The sequence below is a fragment of the Macrotis lagotis genome, chromosome X (genome assembly GCF_037893015.1).
Source record: "Macrotis lagotis isolate mMagLag1 chromosome X, bilby.v1.9.chrom.fasta, whole genome shotgun sequence".
NCBI classification, from domain to species: Eukaryota; Metazoa; Chordata; class Mammalia; order Peramelemorphia; family Peramelidae; genus Macrotis; species Macrotis lagotis.
Window position 1 is genome coordinate 496,186,046 of NC_133666.1, and position 26,988 is coordinate 496,213,033.

Here is a 26,988-nt window from a genome sequence, read left to right on the forward strand (position 1 = left end):
TAGGATCAAGGACATAAGTAGAAAAGTTTGCTTTTGAAAGGAGAAAGGTCATTGTATAATCAGAGAAAAACTAGGGGTAATAGAGGTTGAGAAGAGATTTTTTTTAATACATTGAGAAAGATCAAGGAAGAAAGAAATATGTAATGAGTGGTGGTTATGAGAATTGTTTTATTGCTATTGTTCTTGTTATTGTTTTAGACTTCCACTACTCATATCTCTATTCCATGAACTTGAAGTCTGATTTTCCTCACTCTGATTAAAACGATATATCATAATGAGCTTTGCTGATTCCCATCTTTCTTGAATCTGGAATTCCTGCCCTTTTCCACTACTAGAAGTTCAGTTTTGGAAAAATTCAGACCTATATTATATTTATTGGGACTAACTGGTCAGTCTTAGTACCTACTTCTAGGTAATCAATCAAACGTGTCTAAGTAAGCACCCATCATTCCTATAATCTGGCCCTTTGCCACAACGCTGAGCATTCTGATGTTGAAAGACAAGTCCCAGTCAGCCACATGCCAAATTGCAAGAAATGTGAGCTTTTTACAACTCAGGCATACCAAAAGCAAAGGGTAAACTCTCATAGGATCATCAACCTATCTCCTCCTGTAATGGATCATAAATATGATTGCTAATAGGCAATTCAGAGATCACCTAGTCTAGTAGTTATCAAAGAATGATCCAGGGATACTATGAAAGCATAAAAACCTTTGGATACATAAGGTGAAAAGTATTTTCACAATGATATTAAGACGTTTTTATTTATGATGTAGTAAATATTGAAACATAACAGACATACAAAAGATCTTGGGGGGTTGGGGGGGCAGTCCTTAATAATTTTTATATATACAAAGGGAACAGAAAGTTTGAGAACCGATTATCTTTATGAATAACACTTTTATAAACAATGCTTTCATTCATTTATTCATGTTTATTATACAATATATGTAAATATTTAAATTTATAGTGTGTTTATATATATATGCATAAATGCTATTCAAATGTTAATAAGTATATGTATAGGGGTGGCTAGGTGGCACAGTGGATAAAGCACTGGCCCTGGAGTCAGGAGTACCTGGGTTCAAATCCGGTCTCAAACACTTTATAATTACTTAGCTGTGTGGCTTTGGGCAAAAACCTAAAAAAAAAAAGTATATGTATATATTTTCTTTTAATCCAATCCTTTTTCTCTTTGCTTTACTCAGTCAGTACATTTATTGCCAATTCAGTTCTTGCCCATGCTCTGAGGTCTCTGTCCTCTTTCACATTACCCCTTTTGTCTGGGTAAATCTCTCTACAGAGCCGATTATCTACTCTCATTCAAATTCTTCCTCAAAATTTACTTTTTTTCTCTAAAACCTTTTAATAACATCCTGCCAATGCAGAAGCCCTCTAGGACAAAAGGGACAAGAAGGAAGGTCCAGAACAAAGAGAGAGAAACAATTGAAATGAGGGACCAATTATCTTTGACCTCTGAGAATCAGCAATCATCTAGCAATTTTATATCTTGTCTTTTTTTTTAATCTTAGGTATAAAGTTATTGGACATGAACCAGGAATATAATCCCCACTACAAAATAAAATATCTTTATAAATACACACTTTTATTAACAATGAAAAAATATTGTTCTTGCTTTTAACCCCTCCCTCACTAAACCTGAATCTCTAGGCTTTCCCCCTTAACTCATTGCCCCCAAATTCAAATCATTCATTCATACATTTCACAAGTAAATACACTGAGAACTCAAAGTATCCCTCTTTACCTCTTAGAGGGCAGACACTATGTCTGCCATACTCAGTACAGCACTACAAACACTGATCATAACCATGTCCAATTAACTTGTTAGAGGAAAAAGTAGGACAGTAGACCCCCCAAAATATTTTAAAGGTTTTTCTGTAACTGGTAACCCAGAAATCAAAGCAAATAGAAATGAGAGAATATAGAGACATATTTTTTGCACTTAAAGGATGTTTTTTAATGCATACCTTCCAGTTTGAGTTAAATGACCCAATTACAGTGGAGTCAACCATTTTATCATATTCAGTATGTTGACATATTTTCTGTTCCTGATTTTTAACTCGTGCAGTAGAAAGAAACCTTAATTTGGACTCAGAAGACATGTTTTGCACTCGAAGTTCTGCTAATCACCACCTTGGTGACATTGGTCTGGTTATTTAACCTCTCTGACTTTTCAGTTTCTTCATTTGTAAAACAAAGGGGAAGGAATCAAAGACTCTAATTCCCTTCCTGTCCAAAAATCCATGATACTGGGCTTCTAACCTTTCATTTAATTTCTCAGTTCTTTCAGTATTCTTATGTATTAGTTATTTAGGCCACTATTGCACTTAACATTCTTTAACTTACTAGATTTTACTATAAAAAATTCTTTACTTTCATGTCAGTTTCTTAAAGAGTGCTAGTTGGTCCATGTATTTTATTCCCAATTCCATCATAGCTAATAACCCAAGCACCAAAACTATACATCTTATTTCATAATTGATAAGTTATGCTAATTGTGCTTGTTAATGATATAATATGAGATTACATGTTTATTTAAAAAATGTGTGTTATATAAGCAGGGCTTTGTCACGGAGGCAAAAAGGAAATTGCATCACTTTTCAAGTATAAAGCAATAGATTGAAACACAAGGATGAAGCAGTCATCAGAAAAGAAACCACTAGTATAAACAACAAGAAAGCATTACAAGGTTCAGTCTGACAGCCAGAAAAAAACTTAATAAGCTAAGAGGGAAATATCACAGAAATTATTAACAGTAACATGTAACCTTCTGCCCCCTTCATGGGTTGTTTGTAGTAGCCAGAGCTATGTCGGCAATCACAGCCAATTTTGACCACCATGCCTAATTCTCTGAGTTCCTGGGAACAGCTTTGGTTTCAGGGGCATAAGAATACCTATCTGTAACTATTTCTACAATACTGGCACTAAAAATGACACTTTCTTCTCTATTTTCTCTAAGTTGTCTACATTTTTGTTAGAACTAAGGTACCACAACCCAAATAATGCACTGAAGATAAAAGTTTAATTAAAGACCCAGAAATGGGAATTGTCTCGGAATGCAATCTTTATTCAGATGAAGCTGAAAATAGCTCATGGAAACTTTTCCCCCTTGGCATGGTATTCTAACAGCTCATATCCAATCTGCCACTGTATGTATGTTTGTGCATTTGTTTCCATCAATATTCCATGTTCTACCTCTGTCTTGTCCATTTAAAAAGTAGATACATTTTATTTTTTCAGTTGAAAAAGGTTGCATTTTCCATGCTATTTTTACCATTTCCTGAATTATACTCAGTATCTTTAAAGTCAATTGAATTTTTACCAGTCTTTATCAAGATTAGTAATATCTCTTAATTAAATACCATCTGCAAACTTCATGAATTTGCTGTTTTATCTCCTTCTATTAGATCATTAATTAAGATGCAAATTAAAGTTAGCAACACCCAGGGTACTCCAATGGCCCTCCTTGCCATTGAATGAATCACCATTTGTATTAAGCTCATGTTTACAGCCTTCAGAGTTTTCACATTGCCTAGACCATATAAACTAATGTGAGATCAGTAAACATATTCCTTAAAATTGCATCTTAATGCTTTATCAAAATTTTCACATAGCATCACCTAAAATTTCCTCCCCTGCTAGAATTATTGTTTGATGTAAAAAAAATAATTCATCACATTATTCTGTCACAACCAATTATTAACTAAGTCAAACTGCTCGTCAATTATGTTTGTCCATAGATGGTTACAAGTTTTCTCTTAATAAAACATCCATTCCAATTATTACGATCGTCATAATAAAAGTTATTGAGTGTGACAAGTGTCTATGGTAGGCAGTCAAGCATTGCCCTGACAAGAGGGATAAAATGTAGTCTCTTCAAGACGTCTACTGACTAGTTGAAAAAACACAAAGATGAAGAACAATATGGTATACAATAAATGCCATAGGATTTTTTTAAAAAGAGATAGAGATCACTTTAGGCCCCTAGGAGATTGGAGAGACTTCATAGAAGAGGAAAGAGTTAGACTTGATCTTGAGAAATAAGTAGAATTGAATTTTTATTATAACAATTTTTTGTATTGTGGAACCATTTTTTTTCCTATTGTGGATTCTTGTTGTAGAGTGTTCACATTCAAAATGAACCATAACTCCCAAGTAGAATCAATCTTATGGTCTCCTAACAAGTGAATTGATACACATGCTGTTTTTGTTGTTTGTTTGTTTTGTTTTCTTTTTTACAATCATGTAAAACATTTCATTTAACTCAATTTGTATAAGAATACTTGAATAAAAGAAAAAAGAATGAAAGTGAAAAAGAGCATGTTTCAGTCTGTATTCAAAATACAATATCAATTATTTTTCTAAGAAGAGAATGCTTCATCATTAGTTCTTTCAGATTATTTTATTGCTAAGTATAGCTAGGTCTTTTGCAATTCTTCACTGAACAATATTACTGTTACTGTGTACAATGTTCTTTTGCTTATATTCATTTCACTTTGCATCACTTCATGTAAGTCTTTCCAAGTTTTTCTGAAATCATCCTGATTGTCATATCTTGTAGCACAGTAATATTCTATCACAATCATGTACCACAGCTTGGCTACATTAATAGGTACCCCTATTATGAGAAAATCTTTGATTTCCAATTCTTACCCACCAATAAAAGTGCCACTATAATTATTTTTTGCACAAACAGGACATTTTCACTTTTCTAAATTTGTGGGTTATAGAGCTAGCAGTGGTATTGCTTGATCAAAGGATATGCAGCTTTATAACCCCTTGGCCATAGTTCCAAATTGCTCTCCAGAATGGTTGGATCATTTCACAACTCCATCATCAATACATTAATGTTCTAGTTTTCCCACATTCCCTCCAAGATCCATCATTTTCCTTTTTGTCATATATAATCCAATATGAAAGATGTGACATGGTACCTCAGAGCTGTTATAATTTGCATTTCTCTAACCAATAGTGATTTAGAACATGATTCTAGATAGGTATGGTTGAATTTTAATGCACTTGTGCGCTGAACTGTAACGAAAATCTCAATTTTGTCCTTGCCAGATAAAGGAAACTTTGCTACTTTTCCTGAACTCTGGATTCTGTTCATCTTTGTAGTATGTTTTAGAAAGAATCAATATTCTTCATACCTTGGCATTGAAATGGTGTGTAAGGGTAGCACTCTTTTTTCCTTTCCTGGGGATTCTGGGAAAAGTAGTTTATTCACAACACTGGTACTTACTTAAGCCAGAAGTTAATTCAATTAAACATTCACTGAGCTCCCAAAGACACAAAGAAAAAAAAAAACAAAGCAAACACTGCCCTTGAGAAGCTTACCTTATACCTAGAAAATAGAAAATATTCCATATATTCAGAAAAGTAAGGTAGAGAAGAGAATGAGAGAATAAATGATTCTAGAAAAAATCTTATTGATAAATGGTCAAAGGATATGAATAGACAGTTTTCAAATGAAGAAATTAAATCTATATATAATTATATGAAAAAATGCTTCAGATCATTATTGATTAGAGAAAAGCAAATTAAAACAACAATGAAGTATCACCTCACACCTATCAGATTGACTGACAAAAAGGGAAAATGATCAATGCTGGAGAGGTTGTGGGAGGATTGGGACATTGATACATTGCTGCTGGAGTTGTGAACTGGTCAAACCTTTCTGGGAAGCAATATGGAACTATACACAAAAGGCAATAAAACTGATCATACCCTCAGCAATTCCAATTCTAGACCTATATCCAGAAGAAATCATAAAAATTAGGAAAAGTCCCACATGATCCAAAATATTCATAGCAGCTCTTTTTGTTGTGGCAAAAAAATTGGAAACTGAGGGGATGCCCATCAATTGGGGAATGGCTAAACAAGTTATGATACATGAATACTATGGAATATTATTGTTCTGTAAGAAATCATAAATGGTTGGACTCTAGAGAAGCATGGAATGATTTACAGGATCTGATGCTGAGTGAGGGGAGCAGAACCAAGAGAACATTATACACATTAACAACATTGTATGATGATTAACCTTGATGGATACAGCTTCTCTCAGCAGTTCAGAGTGCTAGGACAATGCTTTTAGACAGTCTATGGACATCAGAGGAAACAAAACAATACAAAGTAAAAGCCTTTCAAAATCTGATGAACACTTCATTTACTATTTTAAAAATATCACTTAATGTATTTCTTTCCCTTAATCCTAATTGCTCATACTGAAAATGACTAATCTTTTAAACACATTTAACACCAATATGTATGTGTAATATTAATCTGATTGTTCACCACTGAGGGGAGGGGGTTGAAAAGGGAGAGTAGAAATTTTTTGTAACTTAAAACTATATGTTAGCATATTTATGAATGTTGAAAATTTTTCATAACAAATATTTGGTAAAATAAATTTTAAAAAATTTAAGAAGCAAAACCCCCTGCTAACTAAGAATGTTCAATTATCTATATTTTCTTCTGAACTTCCTTTTAGCCCCCCTTTTAGAGTTTTAAATATATATCATTTTTTCCTTTCTTTTCTTTTTTTTTAATCAATATCACTAGTTATAAAAACTCCCATACAATGAACTCCCACTCAACCACCTAAATAGACAGTTTCCCTTGCAATAGAGAAGTATAATCAAGCAAAATAAGTCTCTTGGTCATGACTGAAAATATCTATCTCATTCTTACTCCTTCTCCATCCACTGTCTGCCAAATGTTCATTATCAGTGTTCTGAAGCTGATGACTAGACAATTAGTATTTCTTCAATTCCTTGTCTTTATTTCTGTAGAATTTTTGTATTTGGATTTCTGTAAGTCCTCACTTGGTCCGTGGTGAATTCCCAGGTATTTTATATATTTTAGGTTTATATTTAAATAGCATTTTTCTGTCTTTATTTTATTAATAATGTTATATAAAAATTATGGAGAATCATATCCTACTACTTTATTATAATAATTGATTCATTTTTCATTGAATCCCTAAGATTTTCTCAGAAACCCATAATATCAGCAAACACAAATAATTTTATTTTTTTTCCTGTGTTTATTCCCTCAGTTTCATTGTCTTATCTCATTATAATAGATAACATTTTTAGGACTATATCAAATAATATTACTAGCAATGGGAATCCTTATATTACTGTGCATTGTTTTTGAATGGCTTCTATCATTTCTTCATAAAAGATAATGCTAGCTCTTAGTTTTAGGCAGATACTGTTACCTGTAGCAAAGGAAGGTCTATTGATTACTATTTTTATTAGTTTTAATGTAAATTATTTTTATGCTTCATCAAAAGCTTTTTTGTGTACTTATTGATAACCTACATTTCTGATACTATCATGTAGTACTCTCCTTCAAGAGTTAAATTTTCTTACAGTTTCTGACATGTGACACAATATCTCTGTTCTCCTAACCTTTTCAAAGATCTTCTCCAATCCCTGGGAAACACTTCCATATTAATATCCTTAATATCCAAAGCTAAGTTTAACTGCAACATTCTTCATGTAATCTTTCCTGATGTCCCAAATCAGTAGTTAATTTCTTCCTCTTGGATGAATTGAAAATAGGTAGGAAGAAGAAAGGAAAGGAAGGAAGGAAGGAAGAAAAAATGAGAAAATGAGAGAGAGAGGGAGAGAGAGAGAGAGAGAGAGAGAGGAAGAAAGAGGGAGATAAAGACAAAGAGAGGAAGGAAGGAAGGAAGGAAGGAAGGAAGGAAGGAAGGAAGGAAGGAAGACAAAGAGAGAAAGGAAGGAAGAATGAAAGAGAGAAAGAAAGAAAGACAAAGAGAGAAAGAGAGAAAGAAAGAGGAAGAAAGAAAAAGGAAGAAAGGAAGAAAGGGAGGAAGGAAGAGAAATATATAGATATATAAATAGATATAGATAGATAGATAGATAGATAGATAGATAGATAGATAGATAGATAGATAGATATGAGGTTAGTATAGGTATAGAGACTAAAAATTCTCTGAGATCAAAGACTATTCATTTGTTGTATTTGGATCCAGAGTGACTAGTACAAAATAGTAGGCATTTAATAGATGCTTACTGATTGACTGAGGTAATTTTCCCAAGATAACACACAGGTGTACATGGCAATTAGTATTCAAATCTAGATTTTCTTAATCCAGAGTCATTGCTCTTCCTCTACGGCCCAATAAGTTGGTTTTCACAGGACCTAAATTTCTAAAGTTGTTCAATTTATCCATGAGACTCTGAACTTCAATTTAGCATCCTGATATTTTAGAGTCAGGATTAAGTTGGAGCCCTTACCTTTATATAAATAGCTTTTAATTCCCTCACATCTCTACCCATACCTTTCTTTTATATATATATGCCTTTTGCAAATATTAAATAAAACTTCTTTCTTCTTTGTTTTTGAACTATCCCTATTCTTAATTTCTTGACCATTCTCATGGGATCATAAACTAGAGCCCGAAGGACATTTAAAAGCCATCAAGTCCAAATAATACTTTTCTGACTGATAATTACAGACACTAATTCACATAACCCACTATGCCTAAAAGTCTTCACTCATTTGTAAAATTGTATATTTACAACGTTCTTTCCTCCATTCTCTCCCTACCTCTACTTCTTGATCAGGAAGCTTCATTCAAATCAATACTGCCATTCATAGTGGAAAGAATATGTTAATTCATTCACTATTTCTATGACTTTCCAAGTCAAATTCCCTGGCCACCATTCCCTCATGTATGCTGTCTCCTCCAATTAGAATGCAAGTTTCTTGCATGCATGTTTGGAAAGTAAGACAATTTGATTCCCTCCTCTCTTCTCTATTTCCAATGGAGATTGCTCTTTTACTCTTTATATAGTTGCTTTTTTGTGCCCCTTTTAAAGAAAGGTCATATCTCTTGCTTTATCTGACACACCCTAGCCTCTTCTTACTTCCTTTCACATGAAGGTATTTTAATATTCCCACTAAGGCAGACTAAAATTCCCCAGAGACATTTTATTCTTAAAACTCATAACTGGGCTACTTTCAAGAAATATTTCTTACTCCATGTAATTCAGTCTTCTTCACAGTTAGCATGTGTGTTTGTGTGTGTACATAAATATATATATATATAATTATATATATAGTATACATATACAAAGATATACATAAATACAAAGCCTTTAATAAAATATATTTCTTCTAAAAACATATATCAGGACCTTTCTCCCTTAAAAATATCTTCTTTACTCTTGTGAGAAAAAATGGTGGAGGGAACTAGAAATTTCAACAGATAGTTTCAAAAATTTAAAATACTTCATTTTACATTATGAAGAAAGATGGAGGAAGTATTAAGTATTAAGTAATAGGTACAGCACACTACAATTATTATGTCATTTGATTCTCATAGCAAGAAGGTAAAGTGCTTTTATAATCCGACAGAGGGTAAGTGACTTTCTCAGGGTTAGACAGCAAGTTACATTGGATTTAATCTCAGCTCTTTCTGACTCCAGGCCTTCTTCTCAAAGGAGAAAAGTGGACATATCACAGTCCAATGTCTTGGAAATATTAACTATGGACCTAAATTAATGGTACAAGGTTGGTACAAGATCAATACATGCAATGTAACAATGAATATTTCAAAAAATTTACATTTATCTTAATAGGCTATTTTAAAAGATGAATATATGATTATACAAATGCACCCACATATGGAGTCACAACATTTCTATAAGTACATATATATATATATATATATATATATATATATATGCCTGTATTTCTATTTTGAGCTTATGTGTATATGTATGCATTTCATGTTTTGAAATGGACTTGTGATTTCACTGGCTTCAATAACTTCCCCTAAGGGACTTCCCTTCAGTAGTGCACATCTGTACCTATTATGAAACTTATGATTCTATTATTTTAGAGAGTTGCCTACAACACTGAGATAAGCGATCACTCTGGGTCAAACAGACAGCAAATACCAACAATATCAACAATATCAATCAATTAACACTAAAGCTTTCTCTCCAGATAGATTGATAAAGATATAGATTAGCTATAGATATAGAGATAAAGATAAAGATTAGGTGTAGATTTCTACCCATTTCCCTCTGATTATCCCTCTCCCACTTTCCTCATTTTCTTTTCCATACATATATATGCATAGCAAATGTCTCTTAGGAAAAGTTCTTTAAACCAATCACAGGGGCATTTCAAAACATGAAATACATGTTACTTTGCAAGGGCATAAATATACATACTGATGAACATTTGCATACATCCTTATGTATGCAAATATATATAATCATGTTATAATAACCCTGGTTATAGACATCTACATATGAATGAATTACAAAATTAATTTTCATTTATTTTATTAACTATCACATATCAGATCATGACTGGCAAGATACAAACTTATTATTTTCCTTTAGCATAACCAAAATAAAACTTTCAGAAAAGGAATTTTTAGTTTTTTGGGTTTTTTTGCAAGGCAAGGGGGTTTAAGTGGCTTGCCCAAGGCCACACGGCTAGGTAATTAAGTGTCTGAGGCCAGATTTGAACTCAGGTACTCCTGACTCCAAGGCCAGTGCTCTATCCACTGCACCACCTAGCCACCCCTCAGAAAAGGAATTCTTATACAGATTTTAGAGTAACCAAAGCTGAATCCACAAAATAGAAAGGTTAGGCTTTTTTAAAAAAATATATATTAAATTACTTCTAAGCACCTAAAAGTTTTGACCTTCCATTTCCAATCTACTTAATCACAGGAAGATAACTCAACAAGAGCCCGTTAAAGTCATAAGAAAGAATCAATGAAATTTAAAAATAGGCCATAATAATATGAAATCAAATACCATCTAAAAGAATCTGAATCATATTCATGAAAATTGTCCAGATATTTTAAATATTAATAATAATCAGTGATCAACAGAATCCAGAGATTGGAGAAAATGCTATGATTCAAACTCAAAGGAACATATTGATAATATATTCTAATGTTATAACCACCACAAAGTTTAGAAATATCTAAGAGAAAGACCTTCAAAAGTGAATGAATACTAATTTGAATAATCTGGCATTATTCCACAATCATAATAAAGTAAAGAAGATAATGGAAATTATGGAACAGAAGGGCATTCAAAGTAAAAATCAAAATTCTATAAAAACTGAGAGTGACTTATAATAGATAAAGAAAACCTTCAACAACAACAAAAGAATTTGAGGAAATCTGGAAAAAAAGACAAAAAAACTTCTATAGAGGTATGTTAAAGAACCCAAAAAAGGTAAATTAATTACAATTACAAAGAAAAGAATAAGTGGATAAAGTCAACTTTCTCATGTTTATGAGCTGTTAATTTAAAAGAAATTAAACTGAAGGAAAACTAAAAATTTAAGGAAAACTTAATCAGGAGAAAAAAAGATGGAAGAGATCAATTCATACTCCATGAATAAAACTCAAAGTCAAAAATATCAATGTAGTGGGAATTACATAAAGAAAAAGGGAGATAAGAGTCAAAGGGGAGATAATGATGTATGTCAATATAGTTCATAGCCAAATAGAGAAGAGATATTTTTTTTTTCTCAGCAAGAATAGAATCCATGGGAGAATAGGTTAAAAGCAATTGAGGGGAAATTGGGTTGGGAGGAACAGAACAGGAATCTCTTCCAGATAAAGAGAAGATTGCCATTAAAATATATTCACATTAGAGAAGAGATATGTTCTTCAAATGATACAAAATCCAGATGATCACCTCCAAAATAGACTTATAACTACCAAATCTACATTTGACCCCAAAAGATGGAAAGTTCATGCCCTGAGGAAGGTAGGTGGTACAATAGATAAAGTACTGAACCTGGAATCAAGACCTGAGTTTAAATCCCACCTCAGAAAACTACTAACTCTATGATCCTGGTCAAGTCACTTAAAACTCTTTGCCTCAGTTTCCTTATTTGTAAAATGAGATAGAGAAGGAAATGGTAAGCCTTTTCATTGTCATTGCCAATAAAGCCCCAAAAAGATATCTTGAAGAGTCAGACATACCTGAAAAATGACTTTCAATGACAAAAAACATGTCCCAAAAGACAATCCCTACACAGGTTTATATGGAGAACATGTAATCAAATACAATAGCCTAGACTTAGGAGTAGTAAATAATTATGATAAAAGAAGGAGTAAGGGCTAATTTTAAAGACTTGAGATTCAGGGACTCCAACCATGCAAAAAACTGAAATATCATTAGATGATATTTCTAAGAATCAAATGCAATGTGTATATATGTCTGTGTGTATGCGTGTGTGTGTGTGTGTGTGTGTGTGTGTGACTGTATGTAGGAAGGTGTCATTACATAGAAATGAAATTATAGGAGTTTAAATATGGTATCCCAGAAGCCCATATTTATGAATCCATAGGAAATAAAGAAGAAAACTAGAAAAAGTATAATACCTAACTGAATAATTATATATATATATATATAAAAGATAATACCTAAATTGAATTTAGAACTAGAACATAATAGCTAGGATAAAATGGGAAAATACAGAAGCTAACAGAGTACTGCAACAGCTAAATCTGAAACTGATATCTTTAAAATGAGAACGTGAAAGAATACATATATATATATATATATATTTCTCAATACTACATCATTCCTTTAGCAAAAAGAAATATGCTAACAAATAGAGAAATTATAAATAAATGCTTAAAAACACACTAAATACTGTAACATAATAAAATATAGATTAATAAAGAAAAGATGCAAACTTAAATTGAAAGTTAATAATGATATACTGAATAATTAGCGAATTAAAGAACAAATCATATGAGACAATAATAAGATGAAAAAGTATTTGAAAATTATTGTGATATGGTTAATAAAATAATTTCTCCTCCCTAACATTAACAAAATAGAAAAGGAGACTAACAAATTAGATGTATTTTTTAAAAACCTAGAAAAATCAACAAATTAATATAAAATACAAAAAATAATGAAAATTAGAGGGTAAATGGACAAAATTGTAAACAAGATGAATATATGTTATAAACAAATTTTAAAGGCTAACTATTTGATAAGAAAAATTAATTAACCTTTAGTTAACCTTATCAAAAATAATACAAATTATTTAAATAAAAATAAATTAACTAAAATTAGACCATAAAGAATGGGAAAAAGATAGGTTTATCACAACTACTATCCACAATTTTATGCTGACAAAAATAAGTATTAAAAAAGTAAAGAATTTTGACAAAATATGGATTAATCAAATTATTAGAATATGAAATAGAGACCAAAATTATTGCAACTGTAGAAAATCAAACTGGATAAGCTATAATAGTATTACCACAAAAAGAAAAAAGAAAAAAAGAAATGGGGAAGTAGTTCCTGATTCAGATAGATTTACAGATAAATTATAACACGTATTTAGATAAGATAATGTTTATTACGGAGGATCTCATCCATTCCACAATGACTCATGAGAGAAAGGAACTTTAGAGAAGTTCCCCTAACAGAGTCAATCAGACAGAGTAGATAGCGAACTGGATTTGGAGTGAGGAAGGCCTCAACCTCTATGAATCTCAGAATAGAGCTGTATTTTTAAATGTTTGATAATTGCTTTCTGGAGAAAAAGAATTCTATATAGACTATACTATGTTTTGTTGTTTAGTCTTTTCACTCATGTTCAACTTTGTGCCCCCATTTGGGGTTTTTTTATGGCAAAGATACTGGAGTGGTTTGTCATTTATTCTTCAGCTCATTTTATAGATAAGGAAATGGAGGGAAATGAAGTTAAAGGACTTGTGATAACACAGCTAGTAAGTGTTTGGAGCCATTTGAATTCAGATCTTCCTGACTCTAGACTTGATGCTTTATTCACTGCGCCACCTAGCTGTCCACTTTTAAGGTTACTTTTTATTATTGTCTTTATTAAGCCTAGACAATCAACAAAACTACAATAAAGTTTTAATTTATAGTATTTACATTGTTTCAAGGCACAAATAAATACAAAAGTTAAAAAAGTGCTCTCTTCAGTCAATTTGAACTGACACCAGTTCACCCCTACCTAATCAACAACCTAACCTCTCTATTAAATGATAAAAAGTGGGTTTTCTCCTGAAGGAATTCCTTATGATGACAAATCACAGCTTCTTTGCTTACTTCTGTTTGGGCATATACCAATACCACCACTATCACACAGTAGAAGCCAGTGAGAAGGAACAATCTGATGTGTATACCATTACACAGTTATACACATCTACACACACACTTCATATATATGCATACATAAATATATATATATATATATATGCTTGCATAAACAGTTTCCTATCATAAATGGAGTTTATCTTTTAAATGCATTAATAAATCAAATATTTGGAAATAAGAAAGCATTTTGCAATGAATATCACCTTTGAAACTTATTAACTATATAAACTCGGATGAGTCCTTTTGTCTCTAGACCTGTTTTCCTCGGAGTGAAATGAGTTAGACTAGATGACTCCAAAGGTCTGTTTTATCTCTCTGTGTTCATATGATAATATAAACATTCTAAATTAGGATTAGATAATGATTAATATAATAATAATCATTGCTAAAAATATATTACATTTTAAGGATTACAACATACTTTACATATATTATCTTATATTAACCTAGCCTACAAAATTCCACTAACCCTTAAGCTCAATTCTATACAATTCTATAATATAGAAGTGGTACATCATTCTAAAGGGGAACAAGTACAAGATTTAGAAATATGAGACCTAGGTTTTAAACCTTGCTCAGATATTTATTAGTTATAACCATCAACAAATCATTTAACCTTTTAGAGTTTCAGGGTTTGGGGGGGGTTATTTTAAGAGGGGTTAACTCTGTTCCTACTGTTTATTTAGAGCTTCTTGTTAAAAGTAATATACAAATGCTAATTATTTAATTTGTGATGAATAGTAGAAAATAAAATCATGAAATGAGAAATTAAATAAAATAAATTAATGTACTGAAAAAGGGACTCAAAAAGTTTAGATAACTTACTTTTTTAGCATCAGAAAGCTAGTAAGCATTCTAGATATGATATGAAGCCTCTACAGAGTACAATGGGACAAATCATTTAAATATAAGAGAAAGTCTATGGAATTAATTGAGTGGTGGAAAAGGAAACGAGAAACAGTATGTATATAACAAAATTGCCCAACATGGGAAACAATAGGAAGAAGTGGAGAAGAGATAATGAGTCAGATAGATCCCCAGTGTTGGCCTCTAGATGAAACTGCTAATCCATGACAACTTGGTTGATGTCTACAGCCATAATATGGGTATAGGGAAGGGAGTGTCAGTGGGAAGTTTCTTTGTGAAAGGGTGTGTGGGGGTACATGCATGCCTACTTAAGAAATATATTAGACCTCTTCCATACTTGAAACCTCTTCTGAAGTTAAAAGGAAGGAGTAGGAAAAGTCATGAGAATGGTTCTGTCAATGTTAGATTAAGTTGCATTGAGACAAAAACAGTTAACAGTTTCTTTCTCTAGATTCTAGTTAGGTATGAGCAGCTCTCTTACAGTTATTCCTAGATTATTATTCTTCTTCTCCTACTCCTTTTTCTTTCTTCTTTCTTCTTTCTTCTTTCTTTCTTCTTCTTCTTCTTCTTCTTCTTCTTCCTCCTTCTTTTTCTTTCTTCATTCTTCTTCCTCTTCTTCATGGATCAGGAAACTACGTTTCAAATAATTTAGAAACCTCTAATATACTTCTTTTGCTGTATTTGTAACCCAACAGATGCAGTTAACTTCAACAATTGCACTCCCTAGAGTGTGTTAATCCACTTAGAAAATGTATAATTGATTTTTCAGTGAAAAATATAGCAAGGCTCACTGGTTCCAAGCCACAAGGTTGTTGTTCTATAATCATATGGGTTTGACCTTAGCCAGTCAGTCAGATAATTCCCTATTATCCTTTTATTTTAGAGCTTCTTAAAAATGACACTGAAGTTACATTCCAATTGGCCAGTCCCATTAGATATTGTACTCTCACAACTTAACCACAAATTGTTCCCTAGAGGCCACTGCTAGGAGGCCATCTGGTTAAAAGGCTTGTTGCCACTTTGTACAAGACTACCACAACTTTTCTCTGTTACCCTAAGTATATTTGGAAGCAGAAATCAGTTAAATACTTTGGCAAATACTTTTTTTTAAAGTATTCAGCTATGTGACTTACATGTGGAAACTTTTAAGAACATGCACAGATTCTGGGTTATGAATACATTTTAGTGAGCAAAATCATACTCTTGAAAATGACACTCTGCCTCCACCCACATGTCAAGCCATTCCCTTTCTCGCTTTTAAAACTACTCCAACCCACATTGAACTCTCCTTTTTCCAAACTCCTATTGCACTGATTGTCTGTACCACATAGTTTAGCACTTTATTATAGACTGTCATCTATCATTCCCACATTGTCCCCTGAGTAAAAGTTCTGTCTCCAATGACCCTAAATCAAGAAATATAGAAAATATCAAAGCAAAGTGAGAGAAGTCATATTAAATGAAAAGAACTTTCATATTAAAACTGAATGGGTTTCATAATGGGTTGGATTTCTCATATATATAACCATTGAGTCCATGAGCTCCTTTGGAATCCTCACCTTAAGAAAAAGTTTGGAAGACCATTAAGAGGTTTGGGATATCCCTTTGTGGTCAGTTTATGGGAAGATATAGATGAGAGTCACAATGAACAGAAAGGAACTGATAGGTTATTGGAGGGAACATTTATAAGGATGAGATCACCATTTGAGTTTTGAATGATCCAGCAATGTCCATAAAATACTCAACATTTAATAGAGTAATAGAATCTCAAAAGCCTTAAGAAAACTTAAGCAATCAATCTAACCTCATTTTACAGGAAAGAAGATTGAGACTCAGAGGATAAGTGACCTGAACATAGGAATAATAAATGATAAAATTAGTACCAGAATCTGACTCTCCTGAATCCCAGGTCATTGTGCTTTCTGTTATATCATAAATATTAGTCTTGAAATTAGCATAATTCAACATATATCAACTGTCCAATTGATTCTACACATAGTCAGTGTCATCAGACCCTACCTTTGAGGGGTAGCCTGAGGGAAGGAACAGTTCTGACAATGGTGCATTTCTATTCAAATAACCTACCTTGATTCTCTATTTTCACAAGAATAGAATCAAAACTCTTTACATTGGCATTCAAAGCTCTATCCAAATTGATTCCTATCTCCTCTTCCAGCCTCATTTTATATTACTCTTGTTCACACAATTTGCATTTTAGATAACAATTCTCCTATCTCTGTTCATTTGCACAAAGAACCCTATTTCTAGAATGAACTTCTTCAAATCTATCTCTTAAAATCCTGTCTTCTTTCCAAGTTCATCTGAGAATCATTTCTGCCACAGTAGGAAATGTTTTCTCTATATACTGAAATACCCTTTTATTTGTACAATAGATTTAATATACATATATGTATATTATATATATATATATATATACAGTTGATTATATATACTGTATATATATACAACTATATATATATAATATATATATATATATATATATATATATATATATATATATATATACAGTTGATTCAATCTGTACACATGGGCATGGGCAGCTAGGTGATGCAATGGATAGAGCTCTGGTACCCTGGTGTCAGGAAGACTCTTTGCCTTGAGTTCAAATCTGGCCCCAGACACTTATTAACTGCATGACCCTGAACAAGTCATTTATTCCTGTTTGCCTCTGTTTCCTCATCAGTAAAATGAAGAGGGGAAGAATATGGCAAACCACTCCAGGATCAAGAAAACACTAAATGGGGCCACAAAGAGTTGGACATAACTGAAATAACTGAACAACAGTAAAGACCTATATCATGTTGTTAGTGCTAAGATTATTTTTTTTTTATCTTTAAATTCCTAGGATCTATGGCCTTGATTTTTTAAGACTCTAATAAACATATTTCAGTGTAATTGCTTTCCTATGTAATCTGATTTGATTTATTTTATTTTATGGTTTTAAAAACATTGATCGAAGAAGTTCAGAGACTGTGAATGGGAACTATGAATAAAACAGGATCAAGAATTTCTGCTCTAGGTTCTAGCATAGTTAATGTATATAGTAGACAGTAAGAGCTTATTTAATTGAACTGAATTCTGGAAACAGTCAATCAATACATACATATACATATACACATACACATAAACATATACACACATATATATGCATATGCATATGCATACACATACATATACATGTGCATGTACATATACATATACATGATTAGATATAGATATAAATATAGAAATAGATTAGAGATAGAGATAGAGATGATAGAGATATAGAGATAGAGATAGAGATAGAGATAGAGATAGAGATAGAGATAGAGATGATAGAGATAGAGATAGAGATAGAGATAGAGATAGAGATAGAGATAGAGACAGGGATAGAGACATAGACATAGACATAGACATAGACATAGACATAGACATAGACATAGACATAGACATAGACATAGACATAGACATAGATAGATATAGATATAGCCTACCAGTTACCAGACACTATGTCAAGTATTGAAAATACAAAAAGAGGCAAAATATAGCATATCCTCTAGGAGCTCATAATTCAGAAACCCTCCTCTAGGTTCCTTGTGTTTAAGTTAATTTGCCTTGTACAATTTACTACTTGGGTGATAGTGAGCAAGTCATTTAGCCAAATTGTTTCTCAGTGTCCTCTATAAACCTTTATCAAAATGCAAACCATTCTATGATAGGATTAACACCACTGGTGTCAATAATAAAGTAGAAGGTATTAATTTTCCTAACATCACCTTGAATGACAGAATTCAAGGCAAAGAAGAAAGGAGACCAAGGACAGCTAATTTTGGAAAGACAAACAAAATGGGAGAAAATAAGTCTTCAGCACAGGTTAGCATATGTCTAAGTAGAACATCAGAGAATACAGGATATTCTGAAGGTCATGGATTCCTGAGAAAGGGAACATTAAAAGGGGGAGATGCTGGAGGCATATTTTATCTAAAATGTTTCAATTTTATAAATGCTCTATAACTACATAGTCTAATGTAATGTGTTTTCCCTGGGAATAATCGATTAAGGATGCACAGAGAAACTATGGACTTCTCACCTACCTTTAACAAGGTTACTGACTCTTTGCACTTAAAATCAAATATCCAAATGATAAATATGACCTCAGTTAGTCAAGGAGGCTGTCTACATTGTCCCACTTACAGAAATATCACAAACATTCTTTGTAGACCATATCTCAAAGACATAAAGAATCCATCAAATAATAATTAAATTCCTATTATGACTCAAGTACCATGCTGGAGTCTAGAGGTTAAAAAAAATCAAGTGAAATTATCCCTTTCTTCAAACTTACACTCTATCAGTGGAAATAGCCTCTATCTACCCAGAAATATCCAAAATACGCACAAGGGAACTTTGGAAGGCTGTGCATGAGCAGCTGAGAAGATCAGGAAAGGTTTCATGAAGAAGGCTGGGCTTCATTAGAGTCTTAAAAGGAACTAGGGGATCTAAGAGATGGAAATGAGAAGCAAAATGACATCCAGCCTTTTGGGATAGGCATTGCAAAGGCAAAGAGACACAAGATGAAGGGCTGAGTATGAGGACTATATATTGGCAGGTTAAGTTGACCTTGGAGTATGCAAAGATGTATGAATACAATATTTATCCAAAAATGCGATTTAGTGACAGATTGTAAAATGCTTTAAATTCTCAAAAGAGGACTCCACATTTGTTTCTGGAGGCAATAGAAGTTTTATGAGTTTGATGAGTAAGGAAGTGTCTTGGTCAGAGCTATATTTGAGATAGTTCACTTTTTTTCAGAATATGGGGAAATGACTAGAAGAAAGTGGGGGGGAGGCATGGAATTGAAGCAAAGAGATCAAATGGGGGGTTATTATATTGTGTAAGCAAGAGTTTCCTTGTCATCAGAATTCATAACATTATATACATGTAGCCACAGTCTCTTTTTTAGATTTGGTTATCTTAGATACAAACAGATAACATACTATGTTGCCTTAAGTCTTATAAGGTGATCAACAGAGACATGGATATATATACATATATATTATTAGTCTAGAAGACTCTTCGTGACTAATAACATTCGGAGCAATGCAGGATAGACACAATTGCCAAAAACTTCATGTGTGGATCAATCTGGGGTAGTTACAGAGTCCCTGGAGTATTATTAGTATTTAAACATTGTACTGATCTTTCTACTGCATAAAACACCTTTTTTCTAAAGAAAGCAACTTTAAACTGCTATCATAGCCTCCTCTGTTATTGACCCTGAACTCGAGGTCACTCCATTACTTTTTTAACACATCCCTTTATGCCTTAACTACTTACTTCCCAAGTCAGCCTTACTTTCTCAAATATTTGTTTTTCCTGGCAAATGTACAGATTCCCTCTTTCCTCAGTTTCCAGTCCTCCTTCCTAGTTACCCTCCCAGTTTTGTGTAGTTTTTAATTAAAAGGAAACTTTAAGGTGTAATCCAATGTGTCAGTTTAGAAGAAAGACAAAGGATCTGCAAGGGAGAAAAGAAAGTCACATATTTGCAGATTTTTAATGAAGAGATTTTAAAAATATTTTCTTACATGTGCAAACGGAATGCTCCAGTAGGTGAGTTGTAAACGCTTCTATTCGCTCCATAATTATAAGTGAAATGTTCTTTAATGTGCAATAATAATGTTCAAGCTGTGCTATTTTGCAGCTAATAATTATACACAACAGCGTGGGGCATGATCGCTAACAGAAAGTTTTCCCTGCTTAATGTATTACCCCATCTCTTCTCTCCCTGCTACCTGCCTGATATGCCATGCCTTGGCTTTTTCATCCACCCTTTCTTCTGCCAATAGAAGGAATGAAGCACTAGTTAGCTACTTTCTTAAGGAAAGAGGGAAAGACTGCTGACTTGCTCAAACCGTTCCCATACAAAGAGAAGACTATAATAGATTTGCTTTTTTTAAGAGGAAAGAAAAAACCATACACACACACACACACACACACACACACACACACACACACACACACTCAAACTCAAACTACAGAAAAGCTTAAAATGTGCAAGCTTGAATCTCTGGCATTAAAAGGTCAGAAGTTTTCTTTGCAGACTAACACAGTGTTACTGAAAGAAGACTAGAAAGTCGGCAATAAAAGCAGAGGTCATCAAGACCTGGCACTGTACATCAATTTTCCTCGCAGATGAAGGAATGAATTTATCATTGAAAGACCTACATTAGTTATTGTGGACATGTGCTGTTTCCAAGATTTCTCGTGGGGGGAGCCAGCTGTGTATCAGGGCCAGCTTCTCCATTAGCTTTGCAACCATAAGGTTTTCTGTTTCTGCCTATTATATTATGTACTGGGTGTGTGTGTGTGTGTGTGTGTGTGTGTGTGTGTGTGTGTGTGTATTTTTTCCCTTAATTTTAATTTTAAAGAGGAATAAGTCACAGCCACAAGCAACTAAATAGGAATACTACAAAGATGAAACAGAGGTCTGAATGAAACCATTTTGGAAAATCAAGCTCCCTTAAATGGAGAGTTTAACATGGTAGAAGGAAATTAAGTTCTGTATAAACATGAAATAAGCAATAAATAGAAGACAACCTGGACATAGCTCTTGATTCAGCAAAATAAATGCATTCCATGCTTCCAGTAGACCTATTGCTGGTTTGGACAGATGCCTGAACTGCTCCGGCTAACATTTAGTTCATTTGCAGCCATTCTAAATACACTTCCTCCTTAATTGTTCACAATAAACTGACCATATGGGTTAATACCAAGTCAGTCTCTTACTTTCCTTCACTATTAGCCATTTCTAAGAAAATTGGGTTTTTTTGTCACTGAACCTGTGGAGTATGCTAAGGAAGTCAGCAAAAAGAAAAAAGGAGAGGATCAGTGAGTTTTATTTATTATTTATTATAATTTTTCTTTCTTTATTATGAGACAGGTAAGAAATACAGGTCAGAATATAGAACATGTGAATAGTATAAAGTATTGTACACTTGGAAAGCCTGGAGTTGATTCCATTGGTAATTCCATATTAAAAGGAACCACATAATGCTGTCATTTTCTAATGGTACACAAGACTATGATTCTCCATGTACTGTTGTTGGGCCTAGAAGAACACCATACTGTTGTTCAGCAAAGAATCATAGATTTTTAGGAACTAGAAGTGATTGCAAAGATCACTTAGTCCAACCCTTAGTTTTCCCTAAAGAAGAAAGTTAAGCCCTGAGGAGTGAAATCACTTGTACAGAATGATATATTTAGAATGAATCAGGTTGAGTGAATCTAAGGTAATGAATGTATAAATAGAAACAAGAGTATAAAAATGGGAGATTCATTACATTTGTAATCCCAGGGTTAGCAGCATCATATTAGATGTTTAATAAATATTTTTGATTGGTTGATTAATCAAAGAAAATATTCTAGATTTAAACATTTTATTTTTTTAAAAAAGGATTCTGAAAGGTGACTTTTAATGCCTAAGAGCTCTATGACTCCTAGTTTTTCTATCCTTATCAATAAAGTTGGAAAACTCTTAAAGGTATCTTAAAGAAATTCTTTAAATAGATGAACAACTTAGAACTAGAACCAAGAGTACCATAGAACCCAGAATCTTTCTAAGGTGTAAGTAACCTTTATGCCTGCCAATGTAATGTTTCCTTAAACTACAATAAAATCTTGATTAATGGAATGTTTAATAAAGTGTTAAATTGAACTCTGGATTAACCAGATAACATATTTAAATCTTGTTAGAAAATCTAGTGAAAAGAAAGATTAGCAGCATTTCTGATAACCAAGTGAGCAGTTATTTTGGAAATAATTTGTATTGTATAAGATTCTAGATAATTTATGGGGTTTGAACAGTTTCAGTTTAATATTAATCCATGCCAGGACTGCCATGGAAATTTTGTTAGCATCTGGATTCTGCCTGGTTTCCACTTTATTTGAGATGCCCCTCCTCAATATGAACTCATCACTTGTAATCTCATTGCTACAGTGCTCACTCAGAGCTTGATTGACAACATCTCCCTCAGCCCCTTTCCTCTATGATTGGAGGGCCATAGGTTAGAGTCACAAATTTCTCCTAATGCCTTCCTAAATGGAGAGCAGAAATTGGACTTCCAGTTCACCCCACTTTGCATCTGCTACTGTACCTGTTTTCAACTCCATAAAACAAAGTGCCATGTACCCCTCTTATACCATCACACATCAACTTCTTTTTTTGTGTATTGTCTTACCCATTATATTTTAAGTTCCTTGAGAAGATCAAATGAAATCAGAACAAAACATTCAAGCACTCATGGAAACAATTCATATTTCTTGCTAAACACTATTACAGCACCAAACCATGACAACAATATTCCTTCAGAATATTCCTTTTTTGAAAATACAAAACATGCTGTATTATACACAGAATATAACAAAGCCTGTATACCCCATTCATAATTACTAAAGCTATCCTACCTAAAACTCCTTAAGAAGATTTTGGCACTAATTTTGACCTTGACTGATCAGATGTAGAAACTCCTTATCACTTGGGACTCAATCTGAAGGACATTTAAGAAAGGGAAAATGATCATTAATGAGAACTATGGAAAAAGTGTTTTAGTAATGTTGATTTCTACATCCTTCCCAGAAATATTCTTTAGAGAGAGTCCTAAATTGCAGAAAATTAGCAGAATTCTTTCCATCAGATCAACTAATTTTAACATAATTTCCAAAATCTTCTTAAAAGAATAATGATCGCTCAAGAACTAGCCTTTCAAAATTGCCCTGATGAAAGGCTAGTTCTATAACACCTTTGCAAGCTTCCTAATATCCGGCAGGGAAATGAAAGGAAGGCTAAATTTAGTAGAACTTGGAATGAGTGCATTATCTTTAATATATTATTTTTTTAAAGATGTGACTGACAATATGCAGTAGAGCAGCTAAAACAATAATATAGTTCCTAATACAATAAAAGGATTTAATAAATATAACTTTAAAAAAATCTGTGTGGCACAGAACACTATGATTAAAGCTGTCATTTGATCATATCCTCATGGCTTTGAACAGTCCTGTTCTGTTTTTGAGATGGGAAACTTAGATTCGATACCATTTGAATTGACAGGAGAGTAAACCAAAGATCAGATAGAACTGAAAAAATATGACAGCCAAACCATAGTTCTTCTTAAATGATAAAATATGGAAGCAGATTGGCATTTTTGAAGAATTAAAATTGTACATGCTCTATTCATAGTAATATCACATAATGATTGACTGTGTGAGACCATGTGCACAACAACAAAACAAAAGCAACTGAGTACTTTGAAATTATTATGATCTCAGTCATCCCAAAAGAAGAGATATGAAAACTTTCTTCTTATTTCTTTGCAAAATTGGGGCCCATGCATGTGAAAAAAATGAATGAAATGTCAAAATTGGCTAGTATGTTGGTTAATTTTGTTAAATAATCTGATTTACTTCTTTTTATTCTTTTTTATATAAGATGACTCTCTTGGAGGAGAAAGGCACTGTATTGAGAAATGTAGTTGACATAAAACCAAAATATATCAATAATATATTTCAATTTTATTAAACTAAAATTGGGGTTTAAAAAAGGCCATGTGACTAAGAACAAGATTTTGCCATTTTGAGGGAAAAGTTGATTATAATTGACATTCTGGATAGAATATGTCAGATTTTCCTCCATATGTAATTTCACTTTTTGGTAGGTATTAAAGTAGTTCAAGTCTTTAGGATCCTACAAGTTATAAACTTGCAGATGACATCTCACTGACATTAAGATTAAATTAAGACATGGTATTGTATTCTAATTTGATATTGGAGGACTGGACTCTAATCCTGGCCACTGATCACTCATGAGACTTTGGAAAGTCCCCTGACCTCTCTTGGTCTCAGCTGCATAATTTGTCTAAAATAAAGAATGTTGATTAGATAAACTAAAAGAAACTTGGTATAGTGGTGAGAGCTGGGGTTCAAATACAACCTCTTTTATCTCTCTAGGCAAGTCATTAGACTCTCAATTCATCAGTTCAGTTTCCCTATCTTGTAACATAAGGGATTGGATATAATGTTCTCTAAGATCTCTTATGACTCCAGTCTATGAGACTATGAAATTTAAATTTCTTCTGAATTCAAATCTTTACTTCTCTGATCTATGAGAAATTTTTAAGAGGAAACTGACTCTGAAAACTACTGAATGGTAAGCTTAAATTGATGCCCAGAAAAATTCTACAGCAGATTATTACACAAGATGGTTTGTGAAAATTTTTTAATTTGATTATCACTTGGAGACAACATGCTTACTAACTGTAATTTATACCACAATTAACTTCATTTCCTTTTCTGTTGTTATTACTAGTTGGTAAGTCAGGAGAATATTGTAGACACAAGATCCCAATTTCAGCAAAATATTTGACAAAATTTCCATAAGATACTTATCAATAAGAATGAAAAGTACATTATATTTCTATCACATATTTACAAATCACTGAACAACTTTGCTCAGAGTATTGCCCAGACTCCTTTTTTGTGGCAGTATTCTCTGAGTGAATATTTTTTGAATAAAAGGCATACAAGTATGTAATGGCTCTATGATAAACAAGAATTAATTCAAAGGGACATGGGTCTACTTTATTGTTGGGTTGTAGCCTATTTTGAATATTAGGAGATATTTGTTAGAGAACTGATAATCAAAAGTCAATATAGGGGCAGCTAGGTGGCGTAGTGGATAAAGCACCGGCCTTGGAGTCAGGAGTACCTGGGTTCAAATTCGGTCTCAGACACTTAATAATTACCTAGCTGTGTGGCCTTGGGCAAGCCACTTAACCCCATTTGCCTTGCCAAAAAAACTTTAAAAAAAGCCAATATAACTAACTAGTTTTGAAGGGTTCCTGAATCATTTTTCTTACCATTAATTAAATGAAAAAAAATTCTACAAATATTGTTGAAGTGAACTACAGATATTTGGTCTGGAAAAGAGAAGACTGAGGTTTGGGGGCTGAAGGGAAAGGTAAGGTAGTACTTAAAAGCTATCTTCAATTATTTAGAAGTGTATCATGTACAATGGCACAAGCAGCTTTGGTCCCAAAAAAGACCTAAGAATAATGGATGGGTGTTGCAGAAAGAATGGTTTAGTTCTGACATAAGAATATATTTCCTATCCAAAATTGTCAAAAAGTAGAATGGATTGTTTCAAAAAGTGGTGATTCCCTCCTCATTGGAGATGTTCAAGCAAGAAGTGAGAATATAAACTCCTAGAGGGCAGGAATTATAGTTTCTTTAGAGTTTTCATTCTCAGTCACTGTTAGACACAATTCCTTTTATATAGTAGGTACTTTGAAAGACTTACTGTATTAATTAAATTTGGGGGCATGTAGTAGAGAGGATTTTTGTTCAAACTCAGATTGCATTGGGTCTCCTATGAGATGCCTTGCAGCCTTCAGATTCTATAATTCCATTACAGGAAACTTTACATATCAGTATGTACTTAGTTCTATCTTTATTTACAAAACCATTCATTTTTAACCATGTACAAGCCACGAGGGGGGGGGGGAATAATTAAACCAGTCAACATGGGCAGTGAAAGGCAATATCCTCTCAATTTGTTTCCACAACTTAATAAAAACGTGGATTATTCTTTTGTGACTAAAAAAAAAAATCAATAGTATTTTCCACTGCTGCTTATCAATGAGTAAAAGTCCTCAACCTCTCCCACCTTCAGCTTTTCCCTTTATAAAGCATCATTCTTTTTCTACTTTCTAAGGTATATAAATTTCTATCTCATCATTGACCATATTATACCCTATAACTGTATTTATTATTACTGCATATTTTAGACAGGTGGTAAGTATTGGCATTTTTTATTATGTGATAAACAATGTTAGACTGCCAGGTAAAATGTGTTGTCAGCAGTGATTTCTCACCTTCCTTC